General features: G+C 38.9%; 1 protein-coding gene across 3 annotated transcripts in view; it reads right to left on the bottom strand.

Annotated features, from left to right (window-relative positions):
* Zhx3 (zinc fingers and homeoboxes 3) overlaps positions 1 to 17,457 on the bottom strand; it is a 108,112-nt gene that overhangs the window by 57,627 nt on the left and 33,028 nt on the right. For 2 of the 3 annotated variants that reach the window (XM_051187329.1, XM_051187308.1), the window contains exon 2: positions 9,213 to 9,334. The exons of the other annotated variant lie outside the window; for it this stretch is intronic. The gene's annotated coding sequence lies outside the window, so the exon portion shown is untranslated. The remainder of the gene's footprint in view (positions 1 to 9,212; positions 9,335 to 17,457) is intronic. 3 annotated transcript variants of the gene reach the window in all.

Here is a 17,457-nt window from a genome sequence, read left to right as displayed (position 1 = left end):
CAGATTTGACCTCCTGAGGGGGAAAAGCCAAGAAATAATAAAGGACAGGTGACATGTGTGTTGATCCCTCAACATGGGAAGAGCTCTGAGACTGAATGAGACATGATAAATCTTGTTTGTTACAGAGTCCTCATGACTTATATTACAATTTGGATATGCAATCCAAAAGCACTTAATAAATTGACAGAGAGCAAAAAAAAATGTTTAGCTGTCTTGTGCACACCATACATTCCATATTTGTGTTAATACAGATACATATGTTACCTTTAAAAGTTAATGTGTTCGGGGGGGGGGGAATCAGACACCAAAAGACAAGCAGCCCAGGTGATCTGGCCTCTCAGAATGCCTCCCTTGCAGTTTCCTCAAAATTCTGCATCTCGAAGAACTTCAAAGCTGCTGAAATGGTGCAGCCTTACAGACTCCTCCAGCCAAGACTTCGATAAGCTCTACACTTTCCCATCACACAGAGACTAAACAAAAAAATAATACAGCTTGCTCTCCCAGGTCTTGACCATTGTCCCAATTTTCTCAGCATCCCCTAGAGATACCATCACCCCCAGACAACAGGAAGAAGTCTAGAGAATACCTTTCCAAAAGGTGAGGTGGATAGTTTTTGGTCATTCAATGGATTATGGATGTTTATCATCATTTAGAGTGGTTGGTTGGAAGTTATTGTTGGTCATGGTTAGGGAGAAAGCTAAGCAAAGGAAATCAGACTCAGGGATATCTTTCTGGGGTGGGGGGAGAAGGTGCATCTAGCATAGAAATGATAGGGAAAAGGGTAGATTATTGAGTCTATTTTTAAACTAAAAAGCCATTACTAGTCTAAAATATTTTACACTGGTAAGGATTTTTGTATATTGGTACAAATTTAAGGTTATTTTTTGTTTTAACATACTGTGCATGTTTCTACTCTTGTTTAAAGTATTGTAGCTCATTTTAAAATGTATAGTTCTATTCCTTAAAGGCTATTATTTAAAAACCATTTAAGATAATTGAGAAATATAGGTTAGTAGTTAGTCATCTATTACAACCAAATTTGGACCATATTAGGTATGTTCTCAAGGTCAAACAGGTAATTTAGATAGACAGATAGTCTTTAAACACTTCGCTTTGGAGAACTAAAGAATATAGCATTTAAGATGTTTTAATAATATAAAGTTGGTCATGACAGTGAGACACATCTCCTGGTAGCACCAATTTACTTTTTTAAAAAAAGATGATGATAAGCATCAAAGAGCCTCATGTGTAGCTTGCATTCATTGTAGCAAAGTTAGCCACTGTGCCAGAAATTGCTCTTGCCCTTGCCTCACCTGCTGACAGTGTGCTGTCCAAACTGAACAAGCAGGACACCAAAGAAGGTGACTGCCAAACTTTACCAAGACAAGATAAGACAGTTTTGAAATTCCTGCTTCACAAAAAAGACTGTCAGATATTCTAGGCCTGTAGGCTGAAGATGGATGCCCCAATATTGAAGAGGAAACTTGGATGACTGTCCAGGCAGCCAGATGTCCTATCATTTCAATAATTTTGGAAGTTGTTTACTCTATACTTTGTCTACTCAGGTAATATGTCTTTCTCTGGTCTTAGATAGTGTTGAAGACTTGTTAGGAAATTCAGAAAAGAAATTCACAAAAGAAGTGTAAAGTATGTAAGGTTGAGAGACATAAGAGCTTAAACTGTTTTTTTAAGAAAATGTTTTGAGGTCTAAAAAGACAGTTTTGAGTTGGTAATACAAGTTAAAATAGAAAATAGGTTTGGTACAAAACTTTGCACTCACCAAGATAGGATAAATAAAGGAGTATTTTCTCTGAATTTGTCAAATGCAAATGGGCTGGACATTGTGAATAATTCTTCCCTGATAATTGTTCTTATTGTATATAGTTTTCCTCTATTAGTTAAAACCTTTCCTTTTTACTTAGACAAAAAGAGGGAAATAATGTGTGACATTTGTACACTATGTGAAAATGTATTGCTAAAATAGGTGTAATAAAAGGCTGAATGGCCAATAGCTAGGGAGGAGATAGTGGTGAGACTTCCAGGCAGAGAGAACACTCTGGGAAGAAGAAGGGTGGAGTTTTGAGCCAGACAAGGCGGAAGCAGGAAGGGCAGAATAGAAATGAGGTAACAGGACTTGTAGAAGAATGTAGATTAAAAATATGGGTTAATTTAAGTTATAAGATCTAGTTTGGAACAAACCTAAGCCAAGTAAGGCTGAGCTTTCATAATTAATAAGTCTCTGTGTCATTGTGAGTTAGAGGCCCAAAGAAAAATCAGGTTACAAACTAGGATGAAAATAAAAGAATTTCAAGGAACTTAAAAAGAAAGGAATTAAATTTTTTGTTTTGTTTTTGAAACAGACTATTGTTTATATAGTCAAGACTATTCTCAAACTAGAAGTAATTTCCTGCCTCTCGGGGTGCTGGTTATTACAGATAATGTTTCATCATGCCCACTTCTAAGAAACAAGACCACTACTTTGACAGGAGTCACCATGGAAGCTGTAGGAGCTGCTGCCTCGGGGAGAAACTGGCTAAGGAACACCTTACTTTACTACAACATTTTCTATTTTAAAAAATATTTTACTTTTATTTTTTATGTTTTGTTTCAAAGCCAGGTATGGTGACACATCTGTAATCCTAATACTCTTTAGGAAACTAAGGCAGAATTTTACATTCAAGAGCATAATGATCTTCATAGCAAAACTCTGACTCAAAGAAAAAAAATCCAAGAAAGTTTAACACTCCTTTTGTTGTTGTTGTTGTTTGTTTATTTATTTGTTTTCAAGTCAGGGTTTCTCTGTATAGCCCTGGCTGTCCTGAAACTCACTCTGTAGACCAGGCTGGCTTCAACCTCAGAGATCTGCCTGCCTCTGCCTCCTGAGTGCTGAAAACAACCACCCAGTAAAAGTTTAATATTCCAACTAGGAATGTCTGAATAAATTAAAAGGGATACTATTAGTAAATATAATTACAAAAGAAGAATAAACTTGAGAAAATAGCACAAAAAAGAAACAAAATTTTTAAAAGAGATACTTTCCATGCATTAAGTGTGGGTTAAAGTCATATAGCTGTGCCCCTGTCCCCAATACCTGCAGACTTCCATTGCCCAGGTACAGGTCACACCAGTCAGAAGAACTGGTGCAGCTCATGGCAGTCTGGAGAACAGGTGCAGGCCAAGCAAGCAGAAAAAGACAGGTGAACTCAGAGACTCCCTGATAGACCACCAAATCCTATCCCCCAACTGCACCAAAGGCCAAGCTAGCCACTAGAAGTCCAGCCACCAGCTTAGACAGAGACTCCCTACAGGATCAGAGGTCATGTTGGCTGCCAGAAATCCAGGTCTCAAAAGACCAGAAGACCAAAGAGGAAACAGAAACCAAGGAACAAAATACCCATCCAACAAAGGCAAACTCAGAAATCAGCACCTAGACCTGTAATCATCCCAAACACAGACAGATGCCTAAATGCCAGTGTAATAGCACAATCAACAAGGGAATGGGGCAATATAGCACCACCAGAGCACAGCTCTCCTACCATAGCAAGACTTGAATATCCCAATGATGGGAGATGTCATTCTGTAAATATGTTTCTCATACTGATTAATGAATAAAGCACTATTGGCCAATAGGAAAGCAAGATAGATGGAACTAGGAGAGAAGGAAGATTCGAGGAAGTAGCCGGGAGGAGTCAAGATGGAGAGACCGGGGAGATCACAACACCAGCCCATTCCCCAGTAAGATGAAACCACGTGGAAATACTTAGATTAACAGAAATGGGTTAATAATTAAGACAGAGCTAGCCGATAAGAAACTAGTACCTGGCCAACAGAATTATATCAAATACAGAGTCTCTGTGTGGTGTTTGGCGCAGCAGCGGGACAAGACCAGCGGCGGGCGGAAAAACCTACTCCTTACATCCCAACACAAGTGAAGCACAAGGAAATGACCTTAACACCAAATTTGTGAAAATGACAGAGGTCCTTAAAGAAGAAATGAAAATAATCCTTTAAATAAATTGAGAAAAAGACAAAAAATTGGAAAAAAAATCAATAAATTCCTTTAAAAATGCCAAGAATGCCAAGAAAAACCAAATAGGTAAAGGAAACAGTTTAAGACCTGGAAATGGTAGTAGGGAAACAGAAAATACAAACAAGAAATTCTGAAAAAAAAAAAAAGAAATTCTGGAAATGGAAAATCTAAGTTAGCGAACAGGAACTACAGATGCACATACCACCAACAGAATATAAGAGAGAATGAGGATCTCAGACAGTAAAGAAACAAAAGAAGAAATAGATTAATTGGTCAATGAAAATGTTAAATCTAAAACACAACACACCCAGAACATCTGGGGTACTATGAAAAGACCAAACCTAGGAGTAATAGGAATAGAAGAAGAATTCTAGCACAAAAACCCAGAAAATGAACTTAGCAAAGTCATACAAGAAAAATTTCCCAACCAAAAGAAGGACATGCCTATAAAGATACAAGAAGGTTACAGAACACCAAATAGACTGAACCAGAAAAGTCCCCTCATTATATAATAATCAAAACACTAAGCATACAGAACAAAGAAAGAACACTAAAAGTTGCAACGGGGGGAAAAGCCAAGTAACTTATAAAGGCAGACATATTACAATTCACATGACTTTTCAGTGAAGACTCTAAAAGCCAAGAGGGCCTGGACAGACAGTTTTAGCACAGAAATCTACCAGACTCTCAAAGAAGAGCTAATACCAATCCTCCTCAAACTATTCTGAAAAACAGAAACAGAAGGCAAATTGCCAAATTCATTTTATGAGGCCACAATCACCCTGATAGACAAACCACACAAAGATTCAAAAAAGAAAGAATTATACATCAATTTCCCTCCTGGACATTGATGCAAAAATACTCAATAAAGTACTTGCAAACCAAATCCAAGAACACATCAAAAAAAAAAAAAAAAAAAAAAAAAAATCACCCACCATGATCAAGTAGGCTTCATCCCAAAGATACAGGGATAATGAAATATATGAAACTCTGTCAATGTTCACCATATAAGCAATCGGAAAGAAAAGGAAATAAGGAAAAGAAAAAGAAAAAAGAAAAACCAAAAACCAAAAACACATGATCATCTCATCAGATGCTGAAAAAGCTTTTGACAAAATCCAACATCCTTTCATGCTAAAAAAAAAAAAAAAAAAAAAAAAGTCTTGGAGAGGTCAGGGATACCTACAGCCAACATCATTAGATAGAATCTCAAAGCAATTGCACTAAAATCAGAAACAAGACAACTCTTTCCATATCTATTCAATATAGTACTTGAAGTTCTAGCAAGAGCAGTAACACAATTAAAGGAGATCAAGGGAATACAAATTGGAAAGGAAAAAGTCAATGTATTGCTATTTGAAGATGATATTATAGTAAACATAAATAACCCCAAAAATTCTATCAGGAAATTCCTACAGCTGATAACACCATCAGCAAAGTAGGGGGATACAAGATTAACTTACAAAAATCAGTAGCCCTCCCATATATAAATGACAAAAGGACTGAGAAAGAAATCAGGGAAACAACACCCTTCACAATAGCCACAAATAATACAAAATATCTTGGGGTAACTCTAACCAAGCAAGTGAAAGATCTGTATTACTATAATATCAAGTCTTTGAAGAAAGAAATTGGAGAAGCTATCAGAAGATGGAAAGATCCTCCATGATCATAGATGGGTAAGACTAACATACATAGTATAAATGGCCATCTTACCAAAAGCAATCTACAGATTCAATGCAATCTCAATCAAAATTCCAACACAATTCTTTACAGACCTTGAAAGAATAATATTCAACTTCATATGGAAAAACAAAACAGCTAAAATGATCAATATAATAAAAGAACTTCTTGGAGGTATCACCATCCCTGATTTCAAGCTGTACAACAGAGCTATAGTAATAAAATCCACATGGTATTGGCATAAAAACAGACACACTGATCAATGGAATTGAAGTCCCAGATGTAAATCAACATACCTATAGACACCTGATTTTTTTCTTTTTCCTTTTTTTATTTAAATTTGAAACAAGGTTGTTTTACATGTCAATCCCAGTTCCCTCACCCCCCTCCTCCCCTAATACCTTCACCAAACCCCAGCCCATCCCCTTTCTGCTCCCCAGAAAGGGTGAGGCCTTCCATGGGGAGTCTTCAAAGTCTGTCATATCATTTGGAGCAGGGCCTAGGCCATCCCCCATGTGTCTAGGCTGAAAAAGTATCCCTCTATGTGGGATAGGCTCCCAAAGTCCATTCATATACTAGGGCTAAATAATGATCCATTACTAGAGGCCCCATAGACTGCCCAGTCCTCCTAACTAACACCCACATTCAGGGAATCTGGGTTGGTCCTATGCTGATTTCCCAGCTATCAGTCTGGGGTCCATGAGCTCCCCCTTGTTCAGGTCAGCTGTTTCTGTGAGTTTCTCCAATCTGGTCTTGACCCCTTTGCTCATCACTCCTCCCTCTCTGTAACTGGATTCCAGGAGTTTGGCTAGTGTTTAGCTGTGGGTGTCCCTGATTCCATCAGCTACTAGATAAAAGTTCTAGGATGGCATATAAGGTAGCCATCAATCTCATTATCATGGAAGGGCATTAAAGGTAGCCTCTCCACTATTACTTAGATTGTTAAACCAGAAATATACAATGGAAAAAAGAAAGCATCTTCAACAAATCGTGCTGTCTGGACTGGCTATTGGCATAAAGAATAATAGATCCATGTTACGAGTAGTTCCCACCCCCCCCCACACCACCGGTCTCACTGCCATGCCTGCCCCAAATAACACACAAAGACTCTGTATTTGATATAATTCTGTTGGCCAGGTACTAGTTTCTTATTGGCTAGCTCTGTCTTAATTATTAACCCATTTCTGTTCATCTAAGTATGTCCACATGGTTTCATCTTACTGGGGAATGGGCTGGTGTTGTGCTCTCCCCGGTCTCTCCATCTTGAGTCCTCCCGACTACTTCCTCGAATCCTCCTTCTCTCCTAGTTCCACCTATCTTGCTTTCCTATTGGCCAACAGTGCTTTATTCATTAATCAGTATGAGAAACATATTTACAGAATGGCATCTCCCATCAGATCTACATCACTTTGTGCAAAACAAATCCAAATGGATCAAAGACCTCAACATAAAACCAGGTACAGAGAATGAACCTGATAGAAGAGAAAAGTGGGAAATAGCCTTGAACACACAGAAGACAACTTCCTGAGCAGAATACCAATAGCACAGGCACTAAGATTCACAATAAATGGGACCTCATAAAACTAAAAGTTCTGTAAGGCAAAGGACATCATCAATAGGATAGAACAGAAGCCTACAGAATTGGAAATGATTTTCACCATTCTGTATCTGACAGAGGGCTAACATTCAAAAAAAAAATACAAAGAACTCAACAAACTATACATCAACAAACTAAATAATACAATTTAAAAATGGGATACATATATAAACAGAATTCTCAACAGAGGAATCCCAATTGGCCAAGAAACACTTAAATGTCCAACAGCCTTAGCCATCAGGAAAATGGAAATCAAAATGGCTTTGAGATTCCATCTTATACCTATCAGGATGGCTAAGATCAAAAACAGAAGTGACAGCTCATGCTGGCAAAGGGAACACTCCTCCATTGCTAGTGGGAGTGCAAACTTGTGTAGTCACTTTGGAAATCAATATGGTGGTTTCTCAGAAAATTGGGAATTGATCTACTGCAAGACCCAACTATACCACTCCTAGACAAAGACCTAAAGGATACTCAATTATACCACAAGGATACTTACTCAACTATGTTCACAGCTACTTTATTCATAATAGCTAGAAACTGAAAATAACCTAGATGTCCCTCAATTGAAGAATGACTAAAGAAAATACAGTCCACTATGGCATGTTACTCAGCTGTTAAAAATAATGACATCGTGAAATTTGTAGGCAAATGTATAACACAAGAAAAAAAAAGTAACCTGAGTGAAGTAACCCAGACCCCGAATGACAAACATGGTATGTACTCATAAGTAGATATTAGCTATAAAGTAAAAGAGAGGCTAAGTAACAAGGAAAGTTTATGGGTGATGTAAGGATCACTCTTGGAAGGGGAAATAGATTTCCAGGGTGAACTGGGGGCAGGTGGGGTTGAGAACAGGCAGAGTCAGGTGGGGGAAAATACTAGAACAAACTACTGCATTTGGGGGGTGAGGTAGAAACCTATTGTTACAGAAACTCTATGGAATCTACCAGAGTAACCTTAACAAAGGCTCCTAGTAATGGAGGGTGGGGGGAATGTAGCATGTAATCAGGAAAGGCTTCAGGTGGAGATAGATATTGAGACACCAACACAGCCACAAAACCTTTGACCTACCTTTTGTCCTGCCTACCAACTATTCTGGGACCAGAACCTATCAGAATCATCATCAAAGAGTCCAGAGAGACTTCATCCAGCAACTAATGGGGGCAGATGCAGAGTCCCACAGCCAAACATTAGTTCTGTGGAGGAGGGGGAGGAAGGATCAGAGGAACCAGTAGAGTCAGGGATACAAGAACAGGGCTCCTAGTATCAACTGGCCAGGACTCATGGGGGCTCCCAAAGAGCAGGGAGCCTGTAGAAGTCTGACTTAGGTCCTCTACATATATGTTATGGCCGAGTAGTTTGGTGTTCTTGTGAGATTCTGAACAGTGGGAGCAGGGGCTGTCTCTGACTCCTTTGCCTGCTTGTGGGACCCTTTTCCTCCTACTGTGTTGCCTCATCCAGCTGTGATGTGATGGTATGTATGTACCTGGTCTTATTGTATTGTTATGCTGTGTTTGGTTGGTGTCCCTGGGAGGCTTGTACTTTTCTGAGGGGAAGAGGAATGGGAGTGGATCTGGGAGAGAGAGGAGGTGGGAAGGAGAGATTTGGAGGAGGGGAAGAAGCAGAAACTGTAGTCAGGATGTAATGTATGAGGGAAGAATAAAATTTGAAAAATGAAAATAAAAAACATTAAAAAAATTGCTTGTTTGTGCTGCATTTGGAGGTGGAGGCCAAAGCTACATGAGACTTATCTCAACATCACTACCACCACTAAAAATCTTGTCAATTTAAAAAAGAAAAGCTATTTAACAGTAATGAAAACTAAATATGGCTATAACACCTAAGGCATTACAATATTGTAATGGATACAGTAACTTTTTTTTTAAAATAGACACATACTTCTTGTCCTTGGGAAAAACATTTTTCTTACTTCATCATCCTCTCCAGGCCCCCCTTCACTTTCTGCAGTGCTCTGGCATCTTTAAAGAGTCGTTTATTGCCTCTGCAATTGCAATTCAGTCCTGTAAAAGAAGTATCATGTCATCAGCTCATAAGAAAAGAAATCACATTCTGGGATGCCCAGTTATCTATTCTCATTAGTCTGTCCTAATTCATTTTCACAGTTCTGTACATTGTGGTGATAATTTGTTTATGATCTAATAAAGTCTGCCTGAAGATCAGAGAGCAAAGCTAGCCACAGAAGCCAGGCAATGGTGGCACACACCTTTAATCCCAGCACTCAGGAGACAGAGGCAAATGGATCTCTGTGAGTTCAAGGCCACCATGCAAATGAATCAGTCTAAAAGAGAAATAGCTCACACCTTTGATCCCAGCACTTGGGATGACAGGCTTTTAATCCCACACTAGTGAGGTGGACACAGGCATGATATGGCTGGGCAGGGAGAGGAATATAAGGCAGGAGGAGACAGGAGCTCAGTGCAGTCTGAGCAGCCATCAGTTTGAAGCAGTTTGAGGATTCATAGAGACAGATGCAGGAGCAGTGCAGTCGGGAGCAGTCTAAGGATTGACCCTTCGGTCTGAGCATTGGTAGAGGTGAAAACTCTCCAGTGGCTGGCCAATTTGCTTCTCTGATCTTCAGCTTTCACCCCAATATCTGTCTCTGAGCTTTATTATTCGTGTTTCAGTAGCTATACCAGGTACACTGAGAAAAGTGAGGCTATCAAAATGCACATGGTGATTTACAGTTCCTACAAGTGCTGCTCAAGGGAGCACTAATGTGAGCTCTGACCTCTTAAAGCAGAGACTGGAGCATACAAATACAGGTTAGTGAGCTGAGCCATCAACACAAGATGATTCATATAAATGGCTGCATTTCCCTGTCTAGCTAAGCCTCAGGTGGGCTTGACAGAAATCATCAGCTGATGAACATGTGGCCTTACAACTTCCAGGATGCACATCCCAAGGATGTGCTAATTTATGTTCTTCCTTCAAAGCACCAGAGTTTTCCTGGACTCAACACACACACACACACACACACACACACACACACACACACACACGCACGCACGCACGCACGCACGCACACACACCACTCATACATACATACTCACATACATACCAGTTCATATTCTTCAGTTCTAGGCCAAGCAACTATTTTTTCTTTCTCCCCTCTCTGATCCTTGTATCTACATCATTCCATTGTGTCCAGGAGTAATGTTAGATACATGGTAATTCTTAGTGAATGAATAAACAAAGTCTTTTCAACAAAAATCACCAAAGATGCTTTATGAGGCTTTAAAATTACTTAGAAAAGTCTTTAAAACAGTGCTCTTCAGTTCTATATTCCTTTACCAAAATATGCTCCTTGGTTAAACTGGCAACTACCAGTAAAATGGACCCAAAGCAAGAATACTAGTAAAAGGGCTTGAAATTTCCAACATTAACCCCTTGCTACATACAGGGATCAGGACTGTGAACATCTCTGAATATGAACAGGTTTGAACCTCACAAACAAATCACATAATTACCAGCATTCCTTTATCCTTAACATGTATTCATGCCTTTCCCACTGTATCAATACCCTGCTCAAGGAACTTCAGCTACACTCATTACCATGACTTTAGTATATAAATTCTATTGTTCTAATTACCCAGATGATGAAACTGAGGCACAGTAACGTTCAATAAGTTATTCTAGCCATGTAGCGGATGCTTTTCACAGGCAGATTTTCTAAGCAAATTTCATTTTAATTAAAGTTTCATTCCTATTTACTTTTGTTTCCCTGCTCTGCTGGAATGTTTTCTTAAAGTAATTGTCACCAGATTTTTCCTAATTTACAATTTATTAAAAATCTAATTGATAATTCTCCAATTTTTTATTTTATAAAATTATTCTATGAACATTAGAAAAAGAAAAAAATCTGGGAGCTGGAGAGATGGCTCAGTGACTAAGAGCACTGGCTACTCTTGCAGATGTCCTGGTTTCAGTTCCCAGAACCCACATGACAGCTCACAGTCATCTGTAGTTCCAGTTACAAGGGATCCAGCATCTTCTCCTGTGGGCACCAGGCACACATGTGGTGCAGAGTCATACATTCAGGAAGACAAGACACTTGCACATGTAAAATAAAAATAAGTCATTTTTTAAAAGATGAAAAAATCCAATGATGTGAAAATCAGAAGTAATGATTATCTTAAGTTACTGCACAATGTTTATCAAATCATCTATAACTTTATAAAGTTTCAAAATAAGCAAGACATTTCTTTACTCTCTAGTTCAGCTGTCTGGGGCACAATGCTAATATACAAAGCTGCCAGCTGGATTCAGGACAGAACAACTGAATGCAGTTTGCTTCATAGCTCTAGAATCTTAGCCCGGACTGTGTATTTGGGTCATAAAATCATCAGGTGGGAGTACACAAGACACTGAGTAAACACATCTGAAAAGGCAAGGACTCAAAAACACAGAGCAGTCACTATGAGCCAGAAGACATTGGTCTCATTCGTGAAGGAAAGCTTCATGAATGACACACATCAACTTCTGTATGAGAAGCTCTTTTTACCTTCAGCTCCACTGACAGAATGCAACTTAAAATCCATCCTTCAAAACCACAAATCAGGTAGAAGATAAAGAAATCAATGTGCTTAAGTTTTGCACAAAACTCTGCTTGATTGAACCAAAAATAGGCTTTCTTATACAACACCAAGTATATTGACAACAAAAACATTCACAGTGGTTGTAGAATAAAAACATTTCAACCAACGTAGCACAGAAAGAGCCACAAAATGACAACAAAAAAACATTCACAGTGGTTGTAGAATAAAGCGAACATTTCAACCAACGTAGCACAGAAAGAGCCACAAAATATCACTGCAACTGCATTTATTGCTCAGTCTTTGAAAACGTCTACACACTTTAATAAAACCAAAATTTGCTCCGTTTCCAAATAACACAAAGTTGTTTTAAACATGTCTTTCCAAGCTGATCTGATGGGAGATGCCATTTTGTATGTATGTTTCTCGTACGAATAAAGCACTGTTGGCCAATAGGGAAGGAAGGTAGGAGGGACTAGGAGACAAGGAGGAAAGAGGAAGGAGGAGTCAAGATGGAGAGTCTGGAGAAAGCAGAATGCCGGCTGGCTCCCCGGTAAGATAAGACCACGTGGAAATACATAGAAATGGGTTAATAATTAAGACAGAGCTAGCCGATAAGAAACAAGTAATTGGCCAACAGCATTATATCAAATACAGAGTCTCTGCATTATTTGGGGCTGGCGTGGCGGCGGGACAAGACCAGCGTCGGGCGGAAAAACCTTACTCCTTACACTGATCAATGTCAGACTAGACTACATTTAAATCAACTTAGTTCCCATCCAAGGTAGAAACTTTCCAAAGTTAAGAAGATAAAAATGATATCAGAACTACATTCCTTAATTGTTATTACAGGAAGAAACTCACTTGGGACCATCTGTCTTTGAGATTAACCACCCACAGCTAAAGAGAATGTCCCAATGGAGCACTACTACAAAATCACATGGATTCAAAGAGCCACAAGGTAACTATGACAGCAAGCCATAGTTATTTGTGAGATCACAGAAAGTGCATGACATAGTTTTTATTGAAGCAAGATTTGCATAATGTAGTATTAACAATTTCTGAATGCACAACTCTGTGGCATTTAGACCATACCCAGTATTGAGCAACAATTACCTCTACCTAGTCACAAAATATTTTCAACAATTCAAAATGAAACCTGGCACTCAAACAGCTCTAGCACCCCTCTCTAGCCCCTAGAAATCATTAATTTGTTTTGTTTCTTTGGATTTATTTCTTTAGGTTATTTCTTTTGGTGTGTTGTTCTGGAACTCACTATGTAGCTGGACTAGTTTTTAACTAACAGAGATCCTTCTGCCTCATTCTCTTAAGTACTGGTATTACAAGGTGTGAGCCACCATTCCCAACTTCAGAATAATTCATATAAATGAAATCATCAACAGAACCCTCCATGTTTACCTTCTTTCACTTTGACTCTGTTTCATCTAAATTATATTGTGTCACCACTTCATTTCATTTTATGTCAAAAATGTACATGTATCACACAATTGTACATGTATCACAATTTTTATTGATTCATGAATTGATGAATACTAGATTGTTTCCATCTTTTGACCACTGTTAAGAGTATTGCTGTTGTCAGTTGGGCTTTGGTGACACATGCCTTTAATCCCAGCACTCAGGAGGCAGAGGCAGGTGGATCTCTGTGAATTCCAGACCAGTCTGATCTACAAGAGCTAGTTCCAGGACAGCCTCCAAAGCCACGGAGAAACCTTGTCTCGAAAAACCAAACAAAAACAGAAACAAATAAACAAACAACAAGTCTATTGCTGTTAATATAACTACTGTAAACATTAAATATTTGAAACCATGTTTCCAATTACTGGGACATAAATACCTAAGGGTGAAATGCCTGGTCATGTAATAAGTCTATGAACTATCAAACTGTTTTCAACAGAAGCTACACTATTTTACATTCCTACTAGCAAAGTACATGGTGGGGACTTTTCACATTCTCACCAATACTTGTAACTTTCCAGATTTCTGTTCTGCTTTGTTCTCAAGGTTGCAATCATCCTATAGATATGAAGTGGTATGTCACTGTGGTTTTGATCTGTATTTCTTTAATGACTAGGGGTGCTGAATAACTTTCCATGTGTATAGCATTTATGCATCTTCTTTGGGAAAAAAATGTATTCAAGTCCTTTACCCATATTTTTACTGGATTATTTTGTGGTTCAATTTTAAGTTTACAGATAGTTAGGCCCTGAAGGAATTTTCTAAGTTTTCTCCTGTTCTGTAAGTTATTTCCATTTACTTGATAGTATTCCTTGATCAACAAAAGTATTAAATTTTGATGTACTCCAATTTGCCAAAATTTGTATTCATTGTTTGAGTCCAGGATCAACAAAATTTACCCATGATGACTCAGAAAATAACAGCACGTGTAACAGCACCAAAGTCTGACAAACTGAGTTCAAGCCATAGAACCCACAGTGAAAAGAGAGAACAGTCTTCTATTGTCCTCTGATCTCTACACTTTTGTTGATGGGAGATGTCATTTTGTATATGTTTCTCATACTGGTTAATAAATAAAGCACCGTTGGCCAATAGGAAAGGAAGATAGGAGGGACTAGGAGACAAGGAGGAAGAGGAAATAGTAAGGAGAGTCAGGAGGGAGAGCCAAGATGGAGAGTAGGGAGAAAGCAGTATCCGGCAGCTGGCTCCGGGTAAGAAGACCACGTGGAAATACATAGATTAACACAAATGGGTTAATACTTAAGATAGAGCTAGCCAATAAGAAAATAGTAACCAGGCCAACAGATTATATCGAATACAGAGTCTCTGTGTGTTATTTGGGGCTGGCGCGGCTGCCGGACAAGAGTGGCGGCGGGTGGAAAAACCGAACTCCTTACATTTTGTCATGGCACATAAGTGCTTACGCTCACATACACATACAAATAATATGTTTTAAAAATGTAAAGATTTGATGGGAGATGTTATTCTGTAAATATGTTGGTCAATAGGAAAGCAAGATACGTGGGACTAGGAGACAAGGAGAATTCGGAAAGTAGTAGGGAGGTGTTTCAAGATGTAGGACCAACAGTGTAGAACACCAGGCCCTCTCTCCGGTAAGCCAAGACCACGTGGAAATACTTAGATTAATAGAAATGGGTTAATATTTAAGACAGAGCTAGCCAATAAGAAATGCTAGTAACAGGCTAACAACTTTATATCTAATACAGTGTCTGTGTGTTATTTGGGGCTGGTGCAGCTGTGGAACCAGGCCAGCCAGAAACCTACTCTTAACAAAGACTTGCCTTTGGGATTGGAGACCTGGTTCAGCACTAAAGAGTATTTGTTACTCTTGTGCAGAAGACCTGTGTTTAGTTCCTAACGCCCCAACTGGTGGCTCACAACTATCTATAACTCCAGGATATCAGGGGATCTGATATCCATTTCTGGTCTCCATGGGCACCATACATTCAGGTAATACATGTACATATATTCAGGCAAAACATTCATATACATAAAATCTTTTTAAGAGACATGCTTTTATGTTTCTTTTACATAAAGGCACATCATTTATTGAAGACATTATCCTTTCACTATTGAATGATCTTAACATCGTTTTTAAAAACCAATTGACCACACACACACACACACACACACACACACACACACACACACACACACACACACACAGGTTCTGGGTTCTACTCATCTACATGCTTGTCCTTATGTCAGTACCACATTATTTATTACAACTTCCTAGTGAAAGTTGAAATTGGGACATGTAAGTCTACCAACTTCATTTTTCAAGAATGATTGACTATTCAAGGTCCTTTGCAACACAAATGAATGGAACTTGAAACTCACAGACCAGTTTGCACCACTAGCAGTTTTAACTGCTGAACCATCTCTCTGGCCCCAAGGAAGACTTTTTCTTTAATGCCAAATAATAAATGTAATCAGCAATAAAAGAAAATCATTTCTACATCTAAAACATTAGACTCTTGCTTCTCTGATTAATAAGGTGTGTGTGTGTGTGTTTATATTTCAGTATTTCAATCATGAAGCCTTTTGTTTTGTATAATATTTTCATTCATTAAGAAGTTCATACAATGCATTTTGACCATATTCATATACTCTGCTACTCTAACCCCTCTCAGGTCCACACCCATCTTGCTTTTTTGTTTTTTGAGGCAGCATTTCTTTGTGGAACTTGCTTTGTAGACCAAGATTGGCCTCAAACTCACAGAGATCCTCTTGCCTCTGCCTCCCAAGATGCACCACTACACCCAGCTCATCTTGGTTAATTTTAATGACACATGAAGTCCAATTTGTGCTGCTAATAAACACACATCCACTGGAGCATTGACAATCTACCAGGAGCCATACCTTTAAAGAAAACTGACTCTCCCTTCCCTAGAAGTCAACTGTCAGCAGCTCCTCAGTTGGAGGCTGATGAGCTCCTCCCAACTCCATGCTAAAATATCAACTGGCTTGATTTTTGTGCAGGCAACCATGATGTCTGTGACCAAGACAGACTTTAAAAAAAGATTCATTTTATTTATATTTATGCAAATCTATGTGAATGTCTGTGCATTTATGCACACATGTACATTGGCTCCCTGCAACTGAAGTTATAGGCTGTTTTGAGCTGCCTGATGTGGGTGCAAGGAACCAAACTTAAGTCCTCTACAAGAGCAAGCAAGTGCTTTTAACCTCCGAGCTATGTCTTCAGCCCAAAGGAAGGCTCTTTAAAAAATATTTTCTTAAACATTTTTTTGGCTGTGAGGTCTGTGAGAAAACAATCATTTGATATTATAGATATTCCTTGGGCTGAACACAATCTGTTTCTTGTTCTCACATCAAAATTTAAACTGAAAGAGATGTGGTAACATAGGAAAAAATAACTGCATTGCTTTCTAAGACTAGCAACTTCAAGGAAATTGTACAGTCCCCAAAATCACAAGTCATTTGAGACTGGAAGATTGAGTCTGTGAAGCAAGGGATTGCTGCTGCACCTGTGTCTGGTGTCAACTTCTCAGAAGCTCCAGAACCAGAAACTCCTCCTGACACAGTAAGTGGAAAGGGCTTTCTGTCTGGACCTGCCACTACCTAATGAGGTCTCTTCTTCAGGTCAGCCACAATCACCCTCCCCTTAAAAGTGTTTTCAACAAGATAACTTAATCGTACCTTGCAGGTCATTCTCCTCTACTCTAGTTGAACTCGGTTCACCTGAACTTAATGTCAAAACTCAGGAAAGGTGGAACATGAGGCTTTCTGATTGGTGGTGAGACAGGGGAAAAGAAAGATTTTATTCATATCTATGTAAATGTGTACGTGTCTGAATATGTGTATGCACACATGGAGTTACAGGCAGTTGTGAGCTGCACAAACTACAAGAAATGAGCCTAGGTTTCTCGAACCCACAACTAAGAATCTCCAATATGGGGCAGCACAAAGTACCCTAACCCAGGGCAATTACTTGAGTCTGTGCTTTTCATTTCCAGGGGTCAAGAGTGGGGTTTTGCTTTGCTCTTTAATTTCCCTTCTGCTGGAAGGGTAGAGAAGGGTTGCACAACAGGGGTTTCAAGCACTATATGCTCCTCAACCCAGAAGAC

The sequence above is a fragment of the Phodopus roborovskii genome, unplaced genomic scaffold (assembly GCF_943737965.1).
Source record: "Phodopus roborovskii unplaced genomic scaffold, PHOROB, whole genome shotgun sequence".
Classification (NCBI taxonomy): Eukaryota; Metazoa; Chordata; class Mammalia; order Rodentia; family Cricetidae; genus Phodopus; species Phodopus roborovskii.
This window is presented reverse-complemented; position numbering and strand designations above follow the sequence as displayed.